Source organism: Pipra filicauda, unplaced genomic scaffold, assembly GCF_003945595.2.
Source record: "Pipra filicauda isolate LSUMZ 115617 unplaced genomic scaffold, ASM394559v2 scaffold360_size730234_pilon, whole genome shotgun sequence".
NCBI lineage: Eukaryota > Metazoa > Chordata > Aves > Passeriformes > Pipridae > Pipra > Pipra filicauda.
Window position 1 is genome coordinate 75,713 of NW_024104488.1, and position 21,962 is coordinate 97,674.

General features: G+C 43.4%; 2 long non-coding RNA genes across 2 annotated transcripts; one reads left to right on the forward strand and one right to left on the reverse strand.

The window, feature by feature from the left end:
• Positions 1-1,316: 1,316 nt before the first annotated feature.
• Positions 1,317-21,840, reverse strand: LOC120323875. The gene is made up of 3 exons (XR_005564789.1): positions 21,620-21,840; positions 6,544-6,698; positions 1,317-1,859 (listed from the first exon to the last, which is right to left on the reverse strand). It is a non-coding gene; the product is annotated as an uncharacterized LOC120323875 (long non-coding RNA).
• On the forward strand, positions 7,387-12,361 carry LOC114002504. Its single transcript, XR_003545879.2, has 3 exons — positions 7,387-7,515; positions 10,775-11,041; positions 11,945-12,361. It is a non-coding gene; the product is annotated as an uncharacterized LOC114002504 (long non-coding RNA).
• Positions 21,841-21,962: the final 122 nt, after the last annotated feature.

Sequence of the window (21,962 nt, forward strand, 5' to 3'; positions counted from 1 at the left end):
GGCACGGGTTGCCCAGAGAAGCTGGGGCTGCCCCATCCCTGGAAGTGTCCAAGGCCAACCTGGGATAGTGGAAGGTGTCCCTGCCCATGGCAGGGGGTGGAACTGGATGAGCTTTAAGGTCCTTCCAACCCAAACCAGTCTGGGATTCTGTGATTCTATGATTAATCATTTGCATCTAAACTATTGACACCCACGCTCCTCCAAATGGAGAGTTTACTTAGTCATTCCTTTTTTCACCACCAAATATCAAATGAAAACATCTGCTCCTCTGTTCTGGATAGTTGTGACATGGGTTGCTGTCATTTTCCTCCTCTTACCCCACAAGCTGGATTCTTACCTGCAGGCTGATTCCCACCAGCCCCCAAAATAATCCCCTTTCCTTTCTGCATCCCTTGCTCCCTTGGAGGCACCCTAAGGAAGGGCTCCTATAGAATCACAGAATCGTTAAGGTCGGAAAAGACCTTTAAGATCATCAAGTCCCACTATCAACCCAGCACCACCACCCTGTTCACCACTAAACCGTGTCCTCAAGTGTCACATCCACGTTATTTGAACACTTCCAGGGATGGGGACTCCACCACTGCCTGGGCATCCTGTGCCAATGCCTGACAGCCCTTTCCATGCAGAAATTCTCCTCATAGCCAACCTAAACCTCCCCTGGTGCATACTTAGACTAACACCTGTTCACTCTTGCTGGGGTATGATTATTTTTGCCTCTAGCAAAAAAGAAACACAATCAAGACATGGAACTTTTTCCACATAGGACACGATACTGAAGATTTTAGAAATGAGAAAATATTGTTTCTGGTATCCATGTACCATCTGGGCGTTCGTGATTGTTATTCTTGATCCTGCCGTGGCTCCAAGGAACTGCAGCTGTGACACCAAACACCCTCATTCCCCGTTCCAGAGGAGGGACAGTCCGGCTGTGGAAGCATTTGCAGTTGGTTGCATTGCTGCAATGACTTCCAGCAGATTTTAACCAAACCATTATGAGGCATAACATTGTTGCTCAGTTTTATCTTTTTGTGCAGGAAAGTAATCATTTCCTCATGAATAGGCCCAAAGCACGCAAGAGAATGACCCATTCTGGATTTTGGACGTTGCCTGAGCTCCAGTTTTCTGCCAGCAAATTTTGCAAGGCAAATGGATTAGCAAACCTTATAGCACAGGAGAAGAAACACAGCTGAGCAAATAATGGCACTTTTGGTTCACTAGTCACTCTGAAAAAAAACTTTTTTGGAGAAAATTTGAGGTTCAAATTATCTTTTTATGTTACAGCACTTGAAGCAGCGAAAATATATTTTAAATACACATAAGTGAAATAAGTCTGATTTTTATTTATCTAAAAATTAAATTCAACAAATAATACATTTGTAAATTAATATACATTCACACAATGTACTGGAATAGCTGCATCCATACTTTTCACTGGAAGATATTTCCTATGAAATCCTGTTGAGTTCTAATCTTCTCTTTACAAGCCCGAAAAGCAGAGCAACAGCAATAAGTCAGAAAATATGAGAAAATTACCTAAGTTCCTTAAAATAAAAGCACATTGAACAAGCAGAAACTAGTTACAGACCACACAGAGCCCAGCCTTCTCTACATTGTTTGGAGTCCTTTAAAATTAGGCCCTGAATACACCATAGAAGTGAGAAAATAGATGAAGCACTACATGGCTTGTGCAGGTACTGATGCTGTTTCTCAACTCATGGCTCTGTTTTCCCAAGACAAAGGAAATGTTTTCTCCTTGTACCATTTTGCTTCTGTGGAGACAAATGCAATTTGGATGGTTTTGACAACATCATGGCCAACGCTGGGTGCCGTGCTGAGGGAGTCTATGTATTGCTGCACACCTGAAAGCACAGGCACATCATTGTTCCAATAAATAAGCAGCAACTATTAACTCTCAAGGTCTGGCCTGTTTAATGTCCTCTCCATCATCCAGGAGATCATTCGTCTCGTGTTGACAATCATCAAAGGGCTGCCTGCCTTCCAAAGAGAAATACTTTCTTATAATGGGGTTCCAATTCAAAACTGAACCCAGGAACTCTCTCCAGGCTGTTCATGTGGTTGGTGCCTTTAAAGTTCAGAGATCCACCTGTGTGGATCCATGTGAAGATGGCTCCAGCAGCCTGAACTGCAAAACCAACTTTCAGCAAACAGAAAAACGAGTCTGATTAATGTCCCCTGTGAAAGGAACTGGTTGGTTGGGCCTGCCAGGAATCGTCCCAGTTTACTAAATCTGTTCAAGTCATTTCTTTAGTAGAATGAGGGAACTTGGCAAAAGCCCTTCAGCAGCTTCTCAGCCTCACTTAGAAGAGAAAATGACTTCTAAGTTTCATAGAATCATAGAACTGTGGGATTGTTAGGGGTGGAAAAGACCTTTAAGATCAAGTTCAACTGTCAACCCAGCACCATCACCCTGTTCACCACTAAACCATGTCCTCAAGTGCGATGTCCACATGTTTTTTGAACACTTCCAGGGATAGGGACTCCACCACTGCCCTGGGCAACCTGTGCCAATGCCTGACAGCCCTTTCCACGAAGAAACTTTCTCTAATTTTTCTCATCTAAACCTCCCCTGGTACAGCTTGAGGCCGTTCCCTCTCCTCCTGTCCCTTGTTCCCTGGCAGCAGAGCCCGACCCCCCCAGCTCCCCCCTCCTGTCAGGGGGTTGCAGAGCCAGAAGGTCCCCCCTGAGCCTCCTTTTCTCCAGGCTGAGCCCTCCCAGCTCCCTCAGCTGCTCCTGCTGCTCCAGCCCCTTCCCCAGCTCCGTCCCCTTCTCTGGACACACTTCAGCACCTCAAGGTCTTTCTGGTCCTGAAGGGCTCACTACAAGAAGTTTTGATATTCTGTGATGGTGAAATTACTTAAACATGATGAATGGTGAAACACAATAAGGGCTTTTCCATATGAAGAAACAGTGACATTACAGACAAAAGTCAGTGGTAGCAAATTCATGATATAATGAAAATTGAGCCTATAGATGACTGACATAACCTCTGGGTCACCTCCCTCACAAATGAAGCAGTGTGAGGCCAAATTACGAGTTGATGCAATGCAGAGTATTATTTTAACCTCCTGGAAACTTTGCAGTTACTGCCTGGAGCTGGAATAATGCAGGAGTTTGGGATAACCCCAGTAGATCTGATCAGGCCTGACATGTGCAGCTCTCCTCCCCTCCCCTGCACGGAGGCAGCTGAACTACCTCCAGATCTCCCCCCTCTCTTGTCACGACAGCCTGTCCTCTGCAGAGGGAAAAAGCGCTGTGTGAATCAGCTCATTCTGCTTCAGCTGTGAGATGCCAAATATCCTTCCTCAAAGGGCAATCCTTCGGGACTGACATAAGAGCCACATCACAAAAACTTTGCTTTCAAACCTCTTTGAGTTGAGGCTTTTGAAACAGGTAACATCAAGAATCTGTGGATAAAATCTGGAATGAAATACTTGTAAAGGAACATATAAAAAAGGGATTTTTTAATTTACATTGGGACTGACTTTTCCTGTAAAAAAATTTAATAGTAACTCATTACATGAATTTCTACAGTAATATAATTGATGCTTTTCAAACAGAAAATAATATATTGAGAGCCTGTGCTACTTTAATCTCTTTGATCCTGAGGGCTTTGATCTGCCATGGGGTGACATGACTGAGATCAGGCATTTACTTCGGTGGTGTGTTGAAAATGTGAAATTATTGATTCCTGTAATCCAGCGGAGCAGAAAAAGGTCTGTGCTTTTTATAGCTCAGAAACTGATACAGCTTCCTTCCCTTGCTGTTGCTCAGAGCTGCTGGAAATGTAAGGCCTGAATATTCCTTAAAGATAAGATTATTTTCCTCACAGTCTTATCTTCACTCTTATTAGCCTAAGTGCTTCTCCTTCTCTGAATTACACGTGATTGAAACCCTCAGTTTTCAAAACATGGCACGATCCACTAAGCACCACTCTGTGCCTTCAGTGACACGTGATTTTCAAGGTGAGAGATGCTGGCTATTGCCACAGAATTCAGATGATACAGATCCCAGTGAGGGTTTATCCAAAATAGCCTTTAAATATCCATTTCAAATTCCCTGGAGGGACTTAGTGCCTTGAGCCAGTGGTGGAAGCCCAAAGACTTGATTTACTCTCATACCCTGTAAACATCTGCAAGTCAGCATCAAACTGGAGAAAACTGTGTTTATTACAGCAAGGTGCCTTCTGAACCAAAAACCTTTCCAAGCAAGTGATTCATTTGCAGGTCCCTTTGGAGCTGCAGCCTGCTGCTCACTGGGTGAACATGAGCACAGAAGGGAAACACAGTTAAGTTAATTAACACATTCTCTGGTACTCCAGATTAGTCTACAAATTAATTTGTAACCATTCTTCCAGAGCATGTTTATAACTGTGTGTGTGGTATGTAATTTTTTTAATTTCATTGCCAATTACAGACACACCCTGAAGTCTAGTATTCTGTTATCTATCAAAATAACCAGGGTTGTGCATAACATGTACAGTTTGCAGTCCTAAGAACAACCAGATACACAAAAACTTTCATCTCATAATTAGCATGTTCAGCTGAGCATGTTTAGTTGATATTTGCCCCATTCTGATTTTTAAGTGCTTTGATAATCTGAGTGATAATTAGTCTGTTTATAATATGAAAGAAAGAGGTGAAGTACAACCCAAATTTCTGCCCCACCTTTTCCAAGTACATTCAGCAGAAACACAATCGGGCCTGCTACTCAACTGGAGGGACAAGTGTAGTAAACACTGGCAATATGGTTAAAAGGATACTATTATACTACTTAGACTAGCAGGAAAAGGTTAAATCTCAGATTTCAGGACTTTTTTGTTTCAGATGGCCTCCTGCACCTTTCCCATTACTAAGGTTACAATTGCTACGTTGGTATTGGAATTTAATCAAATTGGGGCTGGGGAAGGAAATGCAGTTTTATGTTCTAAAGATATCCCAGAATCCCAGAATGGTTTAGGTTGGAAGGGACCTTAAAGGTCATCTCATTCCAACCCCCTGTCATGGGCAGGGATGCCACTCACTAGATCAGGTTGCTCAGGGCCTCATCCAGCCTGGCCTTGAACACTTAGAACCAGGAGCTTGGATTTTCTACTATCAGCAGCACAATCAGCATTTGCAGTGACTTGAACACCTCTGCTATCCTGAGAGAAGCCCAGGGTTCAGCAAGTGAGGTGTGGCTTGTGGGAAAAATCATTATGGCACAAAACATACTTGAAACGTTTCCAAATCCATTATTGCTTTTCAGTATATTCTGATTTCTGTGCTAGTTTTAGATTCATAAATTGCAATGCAACAATGCCCCCAGAGATATCCTGGAGGAATTTCAATCTCAGTGTTCACCTGAGCACAGCCGAGAAAAGCAAGGGAACCACAACAATATGAACCATTCCTAAAGGAACTGGCTTTATTCCAAGGTTACGAGGTTGGGTAGGCTCAGAACTATTCAGAAACTCCTTCAGAGTCAAAGGCCTTCAGCTGAAATTCCTCACCAGCACCGTGAGGGGTTCACATGATTAGATGGCGATGTCTTGGGATAACTAGAAGGGACATTTTATTTGTTCTCAAATACCATGGTATTTGAGACACAATTATACCACACAATTTAGAGGTGAATTATCAGATAACTGACACTCAAACTATAGAGGCATTATGAATTAATATCAGTGTTTTGAGTCACTTGTTTTGGCAAACAGGCAGCTGGTACAATCCAGTGCCCTATGCCTGACATCCCTAAACCAATGTTTCCATTGCTGAATAGCAATGAAATAATGATGGCAAGGAGACACCATGGTAAAGTGGAGTTGCATAAGGCCACACAGCTTCCAAAATAATCATCCTACACCACTGCATTGAGTCAGACTGTGGTTTTGGAAGGGAAGAACTGAAGTGTTACACAAAGAGAAGCAGCACACACGGGGGATGTGAGGGGCATTCAGTGTTTGTTTTGAAAGGGTGAGGAACACTCCTCCAAGTCATGGTGATCAAATTCCCTAAGGAACATCCCAATGGTATTTTTAAATCAATTTTTCAGTCACTTTAAGCAACATTCTAAAAAAATTGACTTAATTAATATTGATCTGGAATTTGATGTACTGCTCACAGAAACGAGAGGGAAGGGACAGGATTCTGCCTCTGCTTTGTGCCCAGGAAACTCTACAGGAAGCCAGGAATCTGTGAAGTGAAGATAAACCCCACCAGCAAGAAAATAAAGTGCCAGAGATGAGCCTGCATTGGCTCTGGGTAGCTACAGCACAGCTCTGGGGTGTTCTGGTGCGTGGCCAGAGGAGCCATCAGAATCCACCCAAAATCTAGTTGTGACACATGTTGCTGCATCACACTCCCACATGTCATCCACGTTTGTTTTCCTGAGAACAAGATAACATTTCTTAGTTGTATTGCAATAAAAATTCTGACTGGTGAAAAACCATGAGATAGATAAATATATGCATATAAAAAAAAAGTAGAGGGGATATGGGAGCAAAGATACACTCGGTGCACTATGATGCAATCAAGAAATACTTACTTTTTAGAAAGTCTCACAGCCAGGGACCCTTCATAAATTTCAGACAAAGATGACCCCTCTTGTTTTCCTCTCCAATTCCATATGTAAAATCCATACTGTAATACCCCGGCCAGCTCAGTGAGTTTAGGGCAAGGTTCTTTGATTCACTCTGGGCACTGCATGGGACAAAGCAAAATTCTCAGGAGGTTCAGTAACAAACTTTTACAAAGGGAAACTTTAGAAACTTATGGTAGAATCAAGTACTTGGCAAATTTTAAACCAACATCCAAAGTAAGGCATGTCACAAACTTTAACTTATCCAGACACAACAAGGCATGCACAGGAATTTTTTAGTCTGGCTTACAATATACTGCAAGAAGAAGTTTGGAGAAGAAAGAGAGAGAGAAGCATGTGTTGTATGACAGTGTCTGTCAAAAATGTACCTGGTTAATTTTTCTAGGGACAGACAGAATCAGACAGTCAATTAGTGCCTTGCAGTCACGCAGTGAAGGAGTTTATGGGGGTTGATGGTCTGTGGGTAAAAGTCATTAAGCTCTGTGGGCCATGAACCAGGTCTGAGCGTTGCACTGCACAAACCCTGCCTGTGTCCTGAGAGACACCACCTGTAAGTGGTGGTGGAGATGGAAATCAGAGCTTCTGAAGATTTCAGGGAACTGCTGTTCTTGCTTTCTTAGCCACCATTGCACCGAGTTTCATCCTCAAGGCCATGACACAGTTTCAGTTCCTTCAGTGTCGGGGTTGGTGTCACTGCCTGAATGGGAGGTGCCTTTTGTCTTGGTGGTGCCCTCGGGGAGCACGAGCAGTGCTGGGATCTCAGGGGCTCTCTGACGTCTCTTGCAGGGACTGGGCAAGTGCTTCGCTGTGATGCCATAGTTGATCTAATTCATGGCATCCAAATTGTGTCCACAACGAGAGAGCTCTACCTCGAGGATTCCCCCCTGCAGCTGAAAATTCTGGCTTTGGATTCGGAAGGTAAGAGATGTGGTGGTGGGAGATTAAATCTCTGTTGAAAGGTGTAATTGTCTGATGTGTGCACTGGTTGTATTTGTGACACAGCTGATTGAAGCCAAGTGGAGTCAGTCCAACTTTTTGGGGCAGGCCATGGGGTCACTCCACCATTTTGGGGCCAGCCATGGGGTTGGCCACTGCCATTTCAGGGTGGAGCAGAGGCTGACTGAGGCTCAGTGGAGCAGCCACTGGACACTTGTGTCACTGTCCTTGTCTCTGCTCCGCTCCACTGGGGCCTCCCCGAGGGGCAGCTGTGATAAAATGTTCCTCAGGGGCCCACGCAGTCGTGTGGCACCATCTGGGGCTCACAGCACGTCACGGCTCAGTCTGCCATGCTGGGGCAGGCCATGGGGTCACTCTGACATTTTGGGGCAGCACAAACAGCTGGTGCCACTCTCTGCTTCGCCATGAAGGTTGTTCCTCTGCTCTGTCTCTCGGTGCTGGCTGCGGTTGTGCCCCATCGCTGGGCACTTTGCCCGTAACATACCCCCTCTTTTGGACACTGTTGTTATTAGGATTGTTGCTGTTACTGTTCATTTTCTGATCTCATTGCTGCTTCCTGTAAATTGTTATCTCAGCCCACAGCCTGTGCCTTTTGTGTCTCTCACCTCAGAGGGCAGGGCTCACGGGGCCAAAGGGCACCATCCTGGGGCTCACAGCACACCACGGTCAGTCTGTGATACTGGGGTGGCTGTGCAGCCACTCTGCCATCTGGGGGCTTCACACGTGGTAGATTCACCATTCTGGGGCAGGCCATGGGGTCACTCCACCATTTTGGGGCACACCATGGGGCAGTCCACCATGGGGTCACTCACTATGTAAAACCTGCTCTAGCTGAATATGGTGAACCAAAATATGCAATCCTGTTTACTCTTTCTGTTCTCTCCCCATTCGAGAGCAGTATCAACCTGGTCTCTCAAACTGAGCATTGTTAGGACACTCGGTGAGGGTTTATTTCTATTTATTTGTACGTTAAGGTGGCCCAAATCCCTACCCTGGCAGGGCAGGACCACCTTTAGACTGGGCTGGAGGTTGGGGCCGCAGGGCTCGGGGGCAGAGGGGCTCCTTTTCCTGGCAGCTGGACCAGGAGAGTGAGAAGCCCGTTCTTCAGCCGCGTCAGCACGGCCGGCTTTGGGCAGGAAGAGCAGAGATGAGAGGTCCAGCTCTTCCTGCCTGATATGCTTTGAAGCTGGCTCCCTGCCAAGTCTCCAAAATTTACCACCAGATGTCCCTGCCCCCCGCCCCCAAAACCTCAGGGAGAAGAGGGAGAAAAAAAACCTAAAGAAAACCCGAAACGAGAGAGAGACAGCTAAAGTGATATATATAAATATATTTACACCTATGTTACACTTATATACAATTAAAATATACAATTTCCCAAGGGAAAGGGAAGGGGGAAGGGAAAGGGAACAAAACCAAAATAAAATATATATATATATATATATATCCCAATTAGTGGCCCGAGATCTAGTAACTAAAAAAGTTAGCAAGGAAAAAGATGGAATCAAAACCCAAATTAAAACACACTGTCGCAGGAAGATGGCGGGACACAGAGGCAGGGGGCAGGCTGTCTCCCTCTCTCTCCCTCTCTGTTGCTGTGAGGAACAGCAGCGGGTGCAGTAGCCAGCGGGGCTGTGGCATCTGCCGGGGTGACTACAGCAGCAGTCTCTCCCTGGGCAGGGAGCAGCAGTAGCAACAGTTGCCACTTGCAGGCTCCCGCCTTCGCTCCTTTTGGGCAGACCACGCTGCAATTTCAGCAACAGAAAAAAACCAGAAACCCAGAACCCAGCAGAATCTGGATCTCGGGGAGGGCTCTTCCTGGCAAAGTCTCTCGCTGCAGTGCGGGCAGTGGCAGCCCCAGCAGCGATTGCCACTGCAGGTTGCCTTGAGAGAAGTGACGCAGGGGAGAAGGGTGGCCCTCCAACGCAGGGGAGAAGGGTGGCCCCTTCCCCTTCTAGACCTTGGCTTTTTCCTTTCAAGTCCACACCTCCGGGTGAGGAGGTGATTTCTGAATATTCATCACTAAAGCTCCACCCCCTGGCTTTGGGAACCATAAAGCAGCCCATTTGAGGAGCACAAGGCCCAGATGGTCCCGCTGCAATAAATGTGCCCTCAGCCCAAGGTCCCTCACCACGGGCTCCCCCAGCCCCAGCCTGGCTCCTGCCTGCCCACACCGTGGGCATCCACGGCTGCGCCCGGGCACGGAGCTCAGCCAGGGCTGGGGCCTTGGGGCTTTGCTGGTGGGACCACCCGGACACTCAGCTGAGGGTTTATTGCTATTTATTTGTACGTTAAGGTGGCCCAAATCCCTACCCTGGCAGGGCAGGACCACCTTTAGACGGGGCTGGAGGTTGGGGCCACAGGGCTCGGGGGCAGAGGGGCTCCTTTTCCTGGCAGCTTTCATCAAATGCTCACTAACAATGTGCTCTTTAGGGGGTGCCCGAGGTTGTGCTCTGGGGTTGGCAATACAGTGTTGCTCATACATAAGATTAATGAAAGTCAAATTTAAATGTATTCTGGTCAGAAATCCTTGAGTATGCCCCAGACAAGGGCACCTTGAATGAGCTGTTGTGACCTGTGCATCTAAGGCTCCATCGTCCACTGGTGTATTTAGTATTATTAATATCCCTACTGCTAGAACTATGACTAATACAACCTTTCTGGCTTGTAGAAATGTAAGATGTGCTCATCAGTGGAGCCTCTTGGATGGGGAGATGTGACAGAAAAAGAAATTAGTTATTCTTCAACAGAGCATGGTCTCGATCTCATGCAGTAGATAATGTTTCAGGGCACACTCTTGAGCGTGGACTGAGGAGAAAACAAAATAATCAAGTATCATCCTTTCTGTGCCCTTGAGCAGAGCAGGGGCTCTTCTGACAGGTCTCCCTGTCCACATACCAGAAGTGTTTGAACAGGGAATTAAAGGCTACAAAATCTTACATGTGAAAGACGAGATGTGTTAAGTTTGCCCAAGTAATCTTACTCTGGTATTTACTTATTTTTCAGTGTTCTTTTTTTTTTTATTTTTATCATTTTTAGCATATTTTTATCTGATCTTGTCTGTATTTTTGTAGCAGCCTGTCTTCTGGCAAACTATTATTGGTTTATTTGAATATTTGCATGACTGAACAGTGGCATTTGTGAAAAAGAAAGCAAATAATGGTTGGTTTTTTTTCCGAATGGATTTATAAGGAGATAAAATCCACTATTTCCCTCTCCACAGTGCCAGATTAACCCAAATTGGAAGCCAACTTCCCAGAATCCCATCTGAACACTCTCAGTATGCTTCATTTGTTTAAACTGCCAGGACAGCCAAACCTTTGGGGAGGCACCTTCTTCCCAGCTTCAAATGTGTTTCACTGAAGGCCAGAGGCACATCATCATTCGTCACAGATTGCTCTTACCCCACTGGAAATGCTCCTCTCATTTGGTGTGATGCCAGTTCCTACTGAGAGCTCCTCAAAGCCTCCCAGCATGTTTAGGACTCGAGGTGAGCCAACAGATACCTGAAGTTACAGATCTTTAGAAACAAATCCCTGGTAAATACCTCTCTCCAGAAATGAGGATTGAGTTACCCTGCCTGGTTTGAAAGAAGCTGCAGGTCACATTTACACGGATTGAGGCTGCTTCTGGCTCTGCAATATGCTTTGGGTTTCCCTGTGCTTCATCTTCCCTTTCCTGGAGTGCTTGGCCAGAGCTGCTGCCTGCCAGTGATGCAGTCAAGGGTAGGCACTGTTTATCCCTGGCACCATACACACTAATTTGACCTCTCCAGAGACTGTTCCCCCTTCCTGGTGTCTGCCTTGGAACACTGAGTAGTTTACCCTCTTGGTTAATTATTAGACAATTGCATTTTTCTGGCCTTTCCATAAACCAGGACACGAGCCATGGCTGGGCGAAAGGGAAGGAGGAAAAGAGAAGAAGGGCGGTTCCATGTAAACACAAAACTTTGGGAACCTCCTTGCTTTTCAGTATCAGATATACAAGCTCTTGGTTTATTAATCACAAAAAGTAAAGCCTCATGCTTTACAGAAAGCTTAATTTCAGCAGTTTGCAAAGTGTATCTATTTCAGCTGCATTACTAAGCCAAGTATGTAATGCCCATTTGTAACACCATAGGTAAAACCTAATTACCATTAATCACTCATTATTGATGTAGGTTTGGAAATGATGTGTTGTCTCCCATTGTCTCTGGCGTGTTAAAAGACAGACTTTAAAAAAACACAACAACAACAACAAAACAACTTTTCATTTGAGTAGAGAAAGCATTAAAAATATCTATTTTCTGCCTGTCAATTCATTCTAGTCCCCTCTGAAAGAAAAGCAGATTTATCTGTTCAAAAGATACCTTGCTGGGCCTTCTAATTTCTTTAACTTTGGTCTCTACCCACAGCAACCCAGTGCCAGTGGAAAGGAACGAGGAGTCTAGAGCAGGACTCAGGACAGTATTTCCAAAATGCCAGCAATTTACTGCTCCAAGATGCAAGCTGTTGTGAACTGCAGGCCATCATCCTCTTCATGGACACTCAACTCACAAACCTGCATCAATTCACAGCAAAAGGTGCAATTTAACTCTGCCCATTTGGAGGGTGTTCAAGGATAAGGACATGCAGAAATGTGCTGAGGGGCAGAGCACCTGGAGTCACAAAGATGCACTTTTAAGAGTATTTGGAAAGTTAATAAAATATTTAGATCCTTACAGCTATCCTTAGAGATAGCTTTTTGCACTGAAGGAGTACCTTATGCCTTGTTGAATTGTTTTTAATTAAATTATGTCCTCTAGGATTAAGAAAAGAGTGTAGTTAAGTGAACGAGATATTGCTTAACATTTGAATTCTGAAGCAAATGTTGTTTCTTGCAAATATAGTCCTTGCACACACACATGGTCCTGCAATATAATTCCTCTGTTTTGTTCATTGTACAAGGAAAATGGGGCATAAGATGGAAGAGAAAAACCTTTATGGAGCTTTCAGCATCATTTTTTCAGTGGGATAGAATTACAGTCTCTAAAGCTAAGCAGGTGCAAGGTCAGACCCGAAAGAAAACTCCAGGAAGGTCAAACAGAATGTGTTCTGAACTCACAAAAACATCTTATTGCAAGGCTATAGAACAGATAGTGTAGAGTGGGCTTGGGTTTATTTTTTAATTTGGGGGTTAAATTTAAAAAATAGAGCTGTTCATTATTTACACTGAAACATCTCATTTGTCTTCTGCTTTTCACCAAGTGCTTTCCAATTCAGAAAGGGTCATTTGATTGTAATTAAGCCAAATGTCAGTGAATAATTCACTACCTTTTTCCTTCATCCCATCCTATTCATTAGTTGGAGCCAAAAGGCTCCAACTTTCAAATATAACAAATCTTTAGTCAATAATTAGTAATAATTAAAGACTCAAAGCTGTTACAGCAGCCAGTTATGAACAAAGAGGAGTCTGTTTGTGAAATGAGAACTAATAAGGGAAAAATTAATTTCTCGTCAACTTAAATATTTCCAAAAACCTAGGCCTTCATACAGTGTCCTCCTGGGAATCTTTGTAATTGCATTTGATCAACACAGAGCTAAAATTGGCATCCTTGTAATTAATTTAGGCTATTTCGTAAAAATATGGGGAGAATAATTCACATAGAGAAACTACAGCTGCAGGGTTGCTTTACAGCTTTTTTCCTCTTTCTGTGAATTATGTCAGATACCTTGTTACATAAATCAGAATGGCATTTTGGGGGCTCTTACAGTCAGAAGTGCTTAGAGGATTTACAAATTTTAAGTAGAACGCAGTGATTGTAAAATTAGCCAATATTGGGCTATATGGAGATTATTTTTATTCTTGTGTTTCACTTGTTGCAAACCTCTTACATGAGAAAAGTAAGAAAAAATTAGACTTCTAAACTAAAAGTAGAGTAAAATGAGCAAAAAATTTACAAATTGCATGAAAACCTGTTGACAAACATCCTTCTGTGGTTTTGGTTCTGGGTTACCACCAGAACCACAAAGGACTGTTTGGCAATTTCACTGGAGAAAAAGTGAAAAATTGCAATTTTATGCTGAAGCAGAGTTCATCTAACAAAAATATTTAGTCTTGTAGGATTAGTGTTGCTTCCAGTGTAACTGAGCCTGGCTCTAACCAGCATGTGTAATGCTAATGAACCTCTCAGTTGATCCTGCTGTCTCTCTATCCCCTGATTAGTGTGCTTGCTATGCAGAGAACTGATCTGAGACGGGGAGAACTCACTCAAAAGGAACCAAAACCAATAAGAAAAGCAAATGAGGGGAGAAAGGAGAGTACAAATGTGTCTCCAGGATCCCAAGAGGAAACATTTATAAATAACATAAAAAGCGTTGTTGCCAAGATGGCAGCTAGTTAGGAGGAATAAAATGGGAGATGGATGTGCATGTGCTCAAGGTGATCAGAAATGAATAAAAGCAGACTGATGGCATCTTGTAGGGAGCAGCTCTGCCTGCATAAATCAACAATACAATCACAAGAATATCCCTGAGTGGCCCTGAGCTTGAGCATGAAAAGCAGAGGGAGGCAAACGACCTTCACGAGTTCCCACACAGCCCAGCAGGTGTTGTAACAATGGGCTTCCAGCTTCCTGCCTCAGCAACAGGACACACTGGACAAGGGAGGTAGGAATTGTTAGACATGGCCCTCTCCTACCGTATCTGCTGTGAGATGGAATGACCCTGGCTTATTGCAAAGTCTAAAGTAGAACAGGAACAAATGTTTTCCCACTGTATTGTGGTTCTTTTCTAGGCTATTTTTTTGTATTCCACCACCTCATTTAGGTTTTGAGGAGAGGCTGTAATTGAGCTGGGTGTTCTCTGTCCCTCAGCAGTTAGTGAGAAGTTAGAGCAGGGCCATGGGTACAAGCAGTTCAGGTTTTCCATTCCCTGTGCTCTCCCCTGCATTTGTCAATGTCTGAATTTCATCAACCATTATGCTGCCAATTTGTCTCGTTCTGTTCCCAGGAAGTTCATCACAGCCTCCTCTTAGGAAGAGTTACACTAAATAATTTTGTCATCTGTAAATCCTGCTGACCTCATTTTTCTGTTCTACCCCTCATTTCTGCCTTTCTGGATAATTAATGAGTGTATTAAGTACTAACTACAGCCCAGATCCTTGGGACATACTAATATTAACCTCCTACTGAATTGAAAACTGACAGACTAATGAATTAAATTCTGCATGAGAACAACAGCATCGAGAGTGAAAATCAGGATAAGTTGTGATTAAAACCAAACCCAAAATTCTGCAAGTACAAGCACCTGCAATTTCTACTGAATTTTATGGGTCTCGTGAAAAAAAAACAGGTTACTTGAAGAAAACCCCAAACCAATGAAAAAACAGAGGAAATATCACTTCTGTATACCTGTTTCCCTTGCTATTCACAGACTCACTGACTTATCAAACAGTACCCTTAAGCATTTTCCCCCTTACGAAATCACTTGGCTAGAAAATCCTTGGAACATCAAAGCTTGTTTAGGTATTTGATCCAGAGGGGAGAAGCTATAGAATTTATAGCTAATCAAGCCTGAAGTAAAAGATGAGCAAAGTGAACCAAACTGATGACTACTACAGCTATAATCACGTTGGCAGGACATCCTGCCTTGTCAAAGTCATTTAGTTTTTTCTAGATATCAGAAAAATCCTCACTTTTCTCTGACACTTTGGTATAATACGTGTAATGGACATTTCTGTAAACAAAAAATATATCTGGAACATCATCAAGCCACATAAAAAAGGGCAGTTTCCTAGTGTTCTGTCACTGTTATAAAAACAATATTTTAAAACTTAGATGTGTTATAAACATCAGCAGAAAGTCTAAAGTTAGTCTTGGGACTATTATACTTCAGCATCTAAAAAAGCGTGTAATTTATATAGCAGTTTTAAAATACTCTAATTAGTGTCTCCCAAGTACAAATCCTGTAGTTTGAACTTTGTACCAGAGATAGAAGAGTACTAAAAATGCTAATGAATATTCACGTGCTCTTGAAATGAACTTCCTTCATTCCTGAACATTTTGAGAGATCAAGTTTTCTTAGCACAAATCTTCACAGAAGGTATACAGGTGTAATAATGTGTTTGATAAGTTAATAAACTAAACCTGTATAACTAAGCTAAGAGGCCTTTCCATGGGAAGCCATAAAGATCTTTGGGAAATGTGCCTTCTTTTACTACAGTTTTCCATAGGTTCTAGTCAAAGCAGATTTTGGTTCTGGGTTTGGTTCTGGTTACCACCTGTGCCTCTCTATCTGCAATGAATTTGTCTGTGACATTGTATCTAACCTCTTTATTTGTTACAAATCTGCAGCTGCAAATTCCCATGAAAGACAACTTTTTTGCTTCATAAATGATATTATTTTTGAGTGCTGAATATTCCATTCCCATGGTAACTTGATTGGTAAGTGGCCTACCTGGAAAAGTGACCCCTGAAAGGAATTTAGGAGCCAAAACAGAAATCAGGTCACTTCAGTGCAATGTGCACAGGAACTGTTACAATTGGTGCTACATTGCAGCCCCTCCTGCTTTCCCACCAACATTCTACTGCAGGAAGTGATGCCTCTTTTGAAGGAGGACTCGTCGTAGGTGTAACGCAATTTATGTTACGTTTCTTCAAGGTTGGCAAGAGGGGTTGAATTCGCTGTACTTATGTCTATATTAGAAAAAAACCTGAATGTATTTTGACTGAAAAAAAAATGTAATTTTACCGTTGAAATGCACACTTTGTAGTGCCAGTATAGATGGAGAACCACAGAGCAAGTCTGAGAGCCTTACTGGCTCTTAGGTACAGAACCCTCTAGATCACTGCCAGTGCTGAGGTAAGTGAGATCAGAAGAGTTTTACATAAAGAGAATGGCAAAAGTAGAAGAGATGATGGCATTTTATGCATTGTTCCATGCTGGTGTTTAAAGCATAAAAAATAGCGAACCCATTCAGAACAGTGTTAATGTTTAAAAAAGAGTCAGAATTATTGTACTTGACTGCCCACGTAAGATTTCTGAGCTCTACATACCATAATTTGCAACCAAGTAACCTTGAAATGACCAAATTCACTTTTGTTGGTACTATTAACTAAGTCATTAAACATATTCACATGCCTATTTATAAATTGTATTCATTATTTTCAAGATTTAAAACTACTGTGTTCTCCTAAATTACCCTGATGTATTTAAAGCAGAAACAAAGGTTGGGATTTTTTTTTGTTACTTGTCTCATCTTGTGAATTCTCCTCACTCCTGCATTCATTGAGTTGTTGGGTGAGTAGCTCATTAATGTGATTTCTATCTGTGTCTAAAGGCACAGGCAGCAGCACTGTTATGTAGGAGCTTGAAAAGACAGCTATAAATAACCTCCTTTAATAACCATAAATTTACATTAGAAAGGTAGATAAACTCTGAAGTGAGAAACGTTTATTTTTATCTGATGTTACTGTTTCATAATCTCAGCGTTATCAGACTCATCCTGAATAATTTAGTGAGGTCTTGGCGTTTTATACCATCTGGGAAAGTCTTGCATATCGAACGGATTTATAGCAGAGGAACTGGGATTTAAAGAGCTACATCTCTCTTTGGGCCTCAGTCTTACCTGGGACACATTCAAAAACTCCTAGTGACATCCCTGGCAGACTAGACTATATTTGGCCCTTATTTTACTCGTTTTCTAAATACAAATGCTCCTGTCTGAGTAATCTGAAGGAAATCAACCTCCATGGAATTATAAAGTTTCCTTTCTTGATGCCATTAATTGGCTGTCTTAATTGTGGACATTTACTGAATTTATGCCCTCCTTTGGCCAAACACCTTGGAAGGTAAACACTGGCAAGCATAGCCAAAGTGGTCAGGTTTAGAGTTGCTGTCCATCCATCATCACCTCTGTAGGGAACAGCTGGAAGGCTGAGAGGATGTTGTCATAAAACCTTCAATAGGTGCATGAAGATACAGATAGTAGGGTAAATTGAATGTCATTACTAGAGGAGAAAGTGATAAAGACATAATTGAAGAAGGACTGCTGGCTTATGTACTCTCTAAGTTTATGATACCCGTTGTAAAGCAATGCAGGGTGATGCCTCCTCTTACAGTTCCAGGTCTGTGGGAGGCAGGAGCAGCTGAGCAGGACAATGCAGAGGCAGGAACCTATCCCGTGTGCTTTGGGTGGCAGGATCAGTGCCAGGCTGGAGGGGCTTGGAGCAACCTGGTCTGGTGGAAGGTGTCCCTGCCCGAGGCAGGGGGTGGAACAAGATGAACTTTGAGGTCCCTTCCAGCCCAAACCATTCTGGGATTCTGTGAGCCTTTTGCTGGTACTAAGGGACACCAGTTGTAATGTTGTTCCTCTGTTGTTGTTTTTTAGGTACCACTTAATATATTGGACTACTTTAACTCCTTCTTTGCCTGGAGTTCCTTTGGTGGAGATACTTTGCAAGGCTCTGCAGACAGCAAACTGAGCAAAAGCTCAGCAATGAAGGCCATAGAGCCAGTCAGCCAGGACACGCACGTAAAGCACCTACTCTGGAGTCAGTGGGGGGTAAGACAGACACAAGGGCAGCAGCAGCCTGACAAGGAGGAAGGAACCTGACCATCTTTCCCAGCGATTTTTGCAAGATACTGTTCTACTCTGCAGCTTAAACACAGACAGCATCAGACAAAAAAGAGGTCCACCACTGTTCTTCCCTAAAGTTACTGTTCCCACCTTCTTCCTCTGTGTCTACTAACCTGCCCCTTTCATCTCCTCCTAACCCTGGTGAAGGCAACTCCCCATCTCTTCCCAACCAGAGCTTCCTCCCTACAGGAACAGTCTTTTCATTAAATGTGTTACTATTGCTTGTCAGTCACTCTTTAGCCTTTAAGTCAAATATTATTTTACTTGAGAAGTTCATGAGTGTGACAGTGGACAATACTTTTCATCTTTCTACTGTGTGAGCCGTCATTCCCCCAGTTTAATGAAACTGTTCTTACAATTAAATTGTACATAATGTGCTCAGCTGTTGAAACTTCACAGAGCTGGCCCCAAACTGTTAATACACGAGTACAGAGATACCTACAAGGGCTGTGGTTGGAGCTGGTTTGGGTCAGGTTCACCCAGTACACTTTAAAATAACCTTCCACACCTCATTGCCTTATTATATTGCTGAAGTGTCACCTTCGGAGTTGCAGTTACTCAGAGCTGGATTTTTGGAGCAGGTGTGGTGGTGGGGTGTTGGGTGTGGTTTTTTCCTTTTTTATTGGGTTTTGTAGGGTTTTTTGTAGAGAAGTGTTTTAAAAGATTTGAGATTATTCAAACATTTAAAATGTGAAATGCCTGAAAATTAAATGTTTTCTTGGCCAGATGGTCCATCATCCCTGCGCCACTCAAATACTTCCTTTTTTTTTGAACAAGGATTTAAAAAGATTTCACTGCCAAAAGATCACCTCATGACATATACTGATATAGGTTTTTTCTTGCTTTATAAAAAATATATTTCCCGCAGACATTGATTAATTTTAAAGATTTCATCCAAGTATGTCTCTTTTCTTACTTGGCAGTTGTTTTTTAGATCTGCAGACCAAACAAGTGACCTTGTAAAATCTTTCAGTAATTTCCCCCCTTTTATTTTCATATTTCAGTAGAAACATTATCAGCACCTGGTGTTTTGTTATTTACTGCCTGTATTTTGATTGCCTCTTAAATCTCTTGAAATCCATCCACAAATGGCTCAGCTGCTTGGAGAATAACCATTTATTGTTTGTCTTTCTCCCTCTCACAATTAAGCAGCTCATTAAAGCACTCCCTCTATCGCTCTGTAATCGTATTCTTTGTGACCAAGAGATTTCCACTTGTGTTCTTTATCAGACTTACTCGGGTGTACACGTAAAAGTCTCATATTCCTAGTGTGTCTATCCCATTCCAATTCTCCACCACACCAGGCAACCACCTCACTGACTGGAGGTATTTGCACCGTTCTGTAGCGTGAGGAATGATGTGTTGACTCCATATGGATCTCATCCCTGCATCATGGAGAGTAGAGCAGTGGAGCAAGGATGCCAAGTCAGCCCCTGATGTAACTCCAACCCTGGTGTTGGTACCTCCACTGACCACACAGCTGCACTATCTGCCTCCCAGCCTTCCCTCCTCTCATGCTAAAGCAGTGCTGCAATGCATGACTTTCAACTTCAATGAGCAGAAAACTCAGTTCATCATTTTACTGTGCCACAGAAACGTTAAGGCAGGAGACACTGAGTTGCACATCAATGATTCCTTATTCTACTCTTACTCTTGCTCTGAAAGATGTGTTGGATATTTAAATGCTGTACTTCACTGTCATTTTCCAGCAGTGTGCCCAGGTGGCCAAGAAAGCTTGTATCAAAAATAACGTGGCCAGCAAGATGAGGGCAGTGCCTGTCCCCCTCTACTGGGCTTTAGTGAAGCCACTCCTCGAATTCTGGATTCCATTTTGGGCCCCTCACAAAACAGACATTGAGCGTGTCCAGGAAGGGATCTGGAGCAGGAGTCCCATAAGGTGCTAGGGGTGTTTAGCCTTGAGAAAAGGAGTTTTTTTTTAAAAGCAGCACCTCCTTGTTGGTGCCCCTGCAGCTCCCCTGAGGCGAGTGGGTCTTAGTACTGGGATAAAGACATTTTCTCCCCTCATTCACAGCACAGGATGGAAGGTACTATCTACCTCTTACCTACTCAGTGGTAATTATACTAAGTGTAGACACATTGAACTGATTGTGTCATGGGCTATTTTATCATGTACCTCCCTAATAATCCCAGATTTACTGAATTTATCTTCATAACATGCCTATGAAGAAAGGCTACAAATGGATTGAGCAAAAAAGTGAAGAAAAAAACCAAACCCTCTGTATTTTGGGGAGATGTAAGGGCTTGATTTGGCAGAGCTTCTAACACTATACATCTTCCTGGGCCCAGCTCCCACTGACTTAAATTGCAGCTGCAAAGTTCAGGTCTTCTCTAAATCAGACCACACAATTTCAGGATATGCAGTCAGAAAGTCAGTAATATACACACAGGAGCTGCAGGGAGAAGTGAACTGTCCAGCAGCACACAGTCCTCTGGGATAGAAAATGGAATAGTGTTGCTGAGGTATTGATAAATAAAACACTAGCTGAATAAATAGTGGAAAAAAATGCTCTTAGGCAAATAAAATTCCTAAATTGCTTAGAACAGATGAGAGCTGGTTAACTTCTGTACTACCTGAATTAGACCTGGGTGGTGTCCCTGGACAGCAGCTGATCTCGGCGGGATTTAATTATTTTTACTCCGAGATGCTCATGCCCTTCCTGAAATCCATTCTCCTCCTGTATATATGTACCATCCCTCTGTCACAGGTAAGGACAGGCAGATCCTCCACGCAATAACTTCATTCACTAAATAGCTTTGATTAATTCCCAGAATGTGTAATTCACCAGGAATGCTGAAAAGCTCACACCGTTAAACATCTGTTGAAAAGAGGATACATATGAACAAGGACAAATTAAGATTGCCCTACCAGCCTGACTTTGGACTTAACAAAATATAATGGTCTTTTGAGAATAGCTTCAGGTGTGTTCAAAGTTTCTAAAAACGCAAATTATAAAGCTCACAGAAATTCCATCCTACTGAATGAGGTTTCTACCTGCATAAGTCAGCAGTTCCTGTACATCCGTAACAAATTGAACTGTACAGTATATCTGTACTGCACACTAAGGTACTGTACAGTACCATCCACTACAAAGCCCAATCACCACCAAATATACATTTTGCAGTATGATTTTAAAAGACAGAGCAAAAAAATTAAAGAGCTGTGATCCACAAAATTCCATTCCAGGCTTTTAACGAATTATTATGGATTTGTCAGTGATGGTTAAAACTTCCCTCCCTTTTCTTCTTCTTCCTAATTGTCCTGCTTCCCATGCAGTTCCACCCCGCTTCCGAGCAATGCAGAGGGAAAGGTCAAGCTCAGTCAGTCTGGCCGATGAAATGTAGCTCCTCTCCGCGCCCCGCAGAGCTCCGGCAGCCTCGGAGCAGGGCTGTTGTGGTGCCCACTGCGCTGCAGGGCCCGCGTCCCACCGACCTCCCACCGCCACCTCCTCACCTTTGGCTGCACTTTGGTCCGACTACGAATTTGTTTTGCCTAGGGCACAAAAAGTACAGGAACGCAAGTATTACCTGAGGGGTGTAAGGATACAGAAGCAATGATACTTCTTACAAACAAGAACTAAGGGCAACGAAGATGATTAGAGGGCTGGAGCACCTCTCGTACGCGGAAAGGCTGAGAGGTGGGATTGTTCAGCCCGGAGAAAAGAAGGCTTTGGGTTCAGCCCGGAGAAAAGGAGGGTTTTTTTAAAAGAACAGCCCCTCGGCGTTGGCGCCCCGGCGCTGCCCCGCGGCGGGCGGGCGGGCGGCCGGGGGGCGGAGGGCGCGGGGCGGGCGGGCCC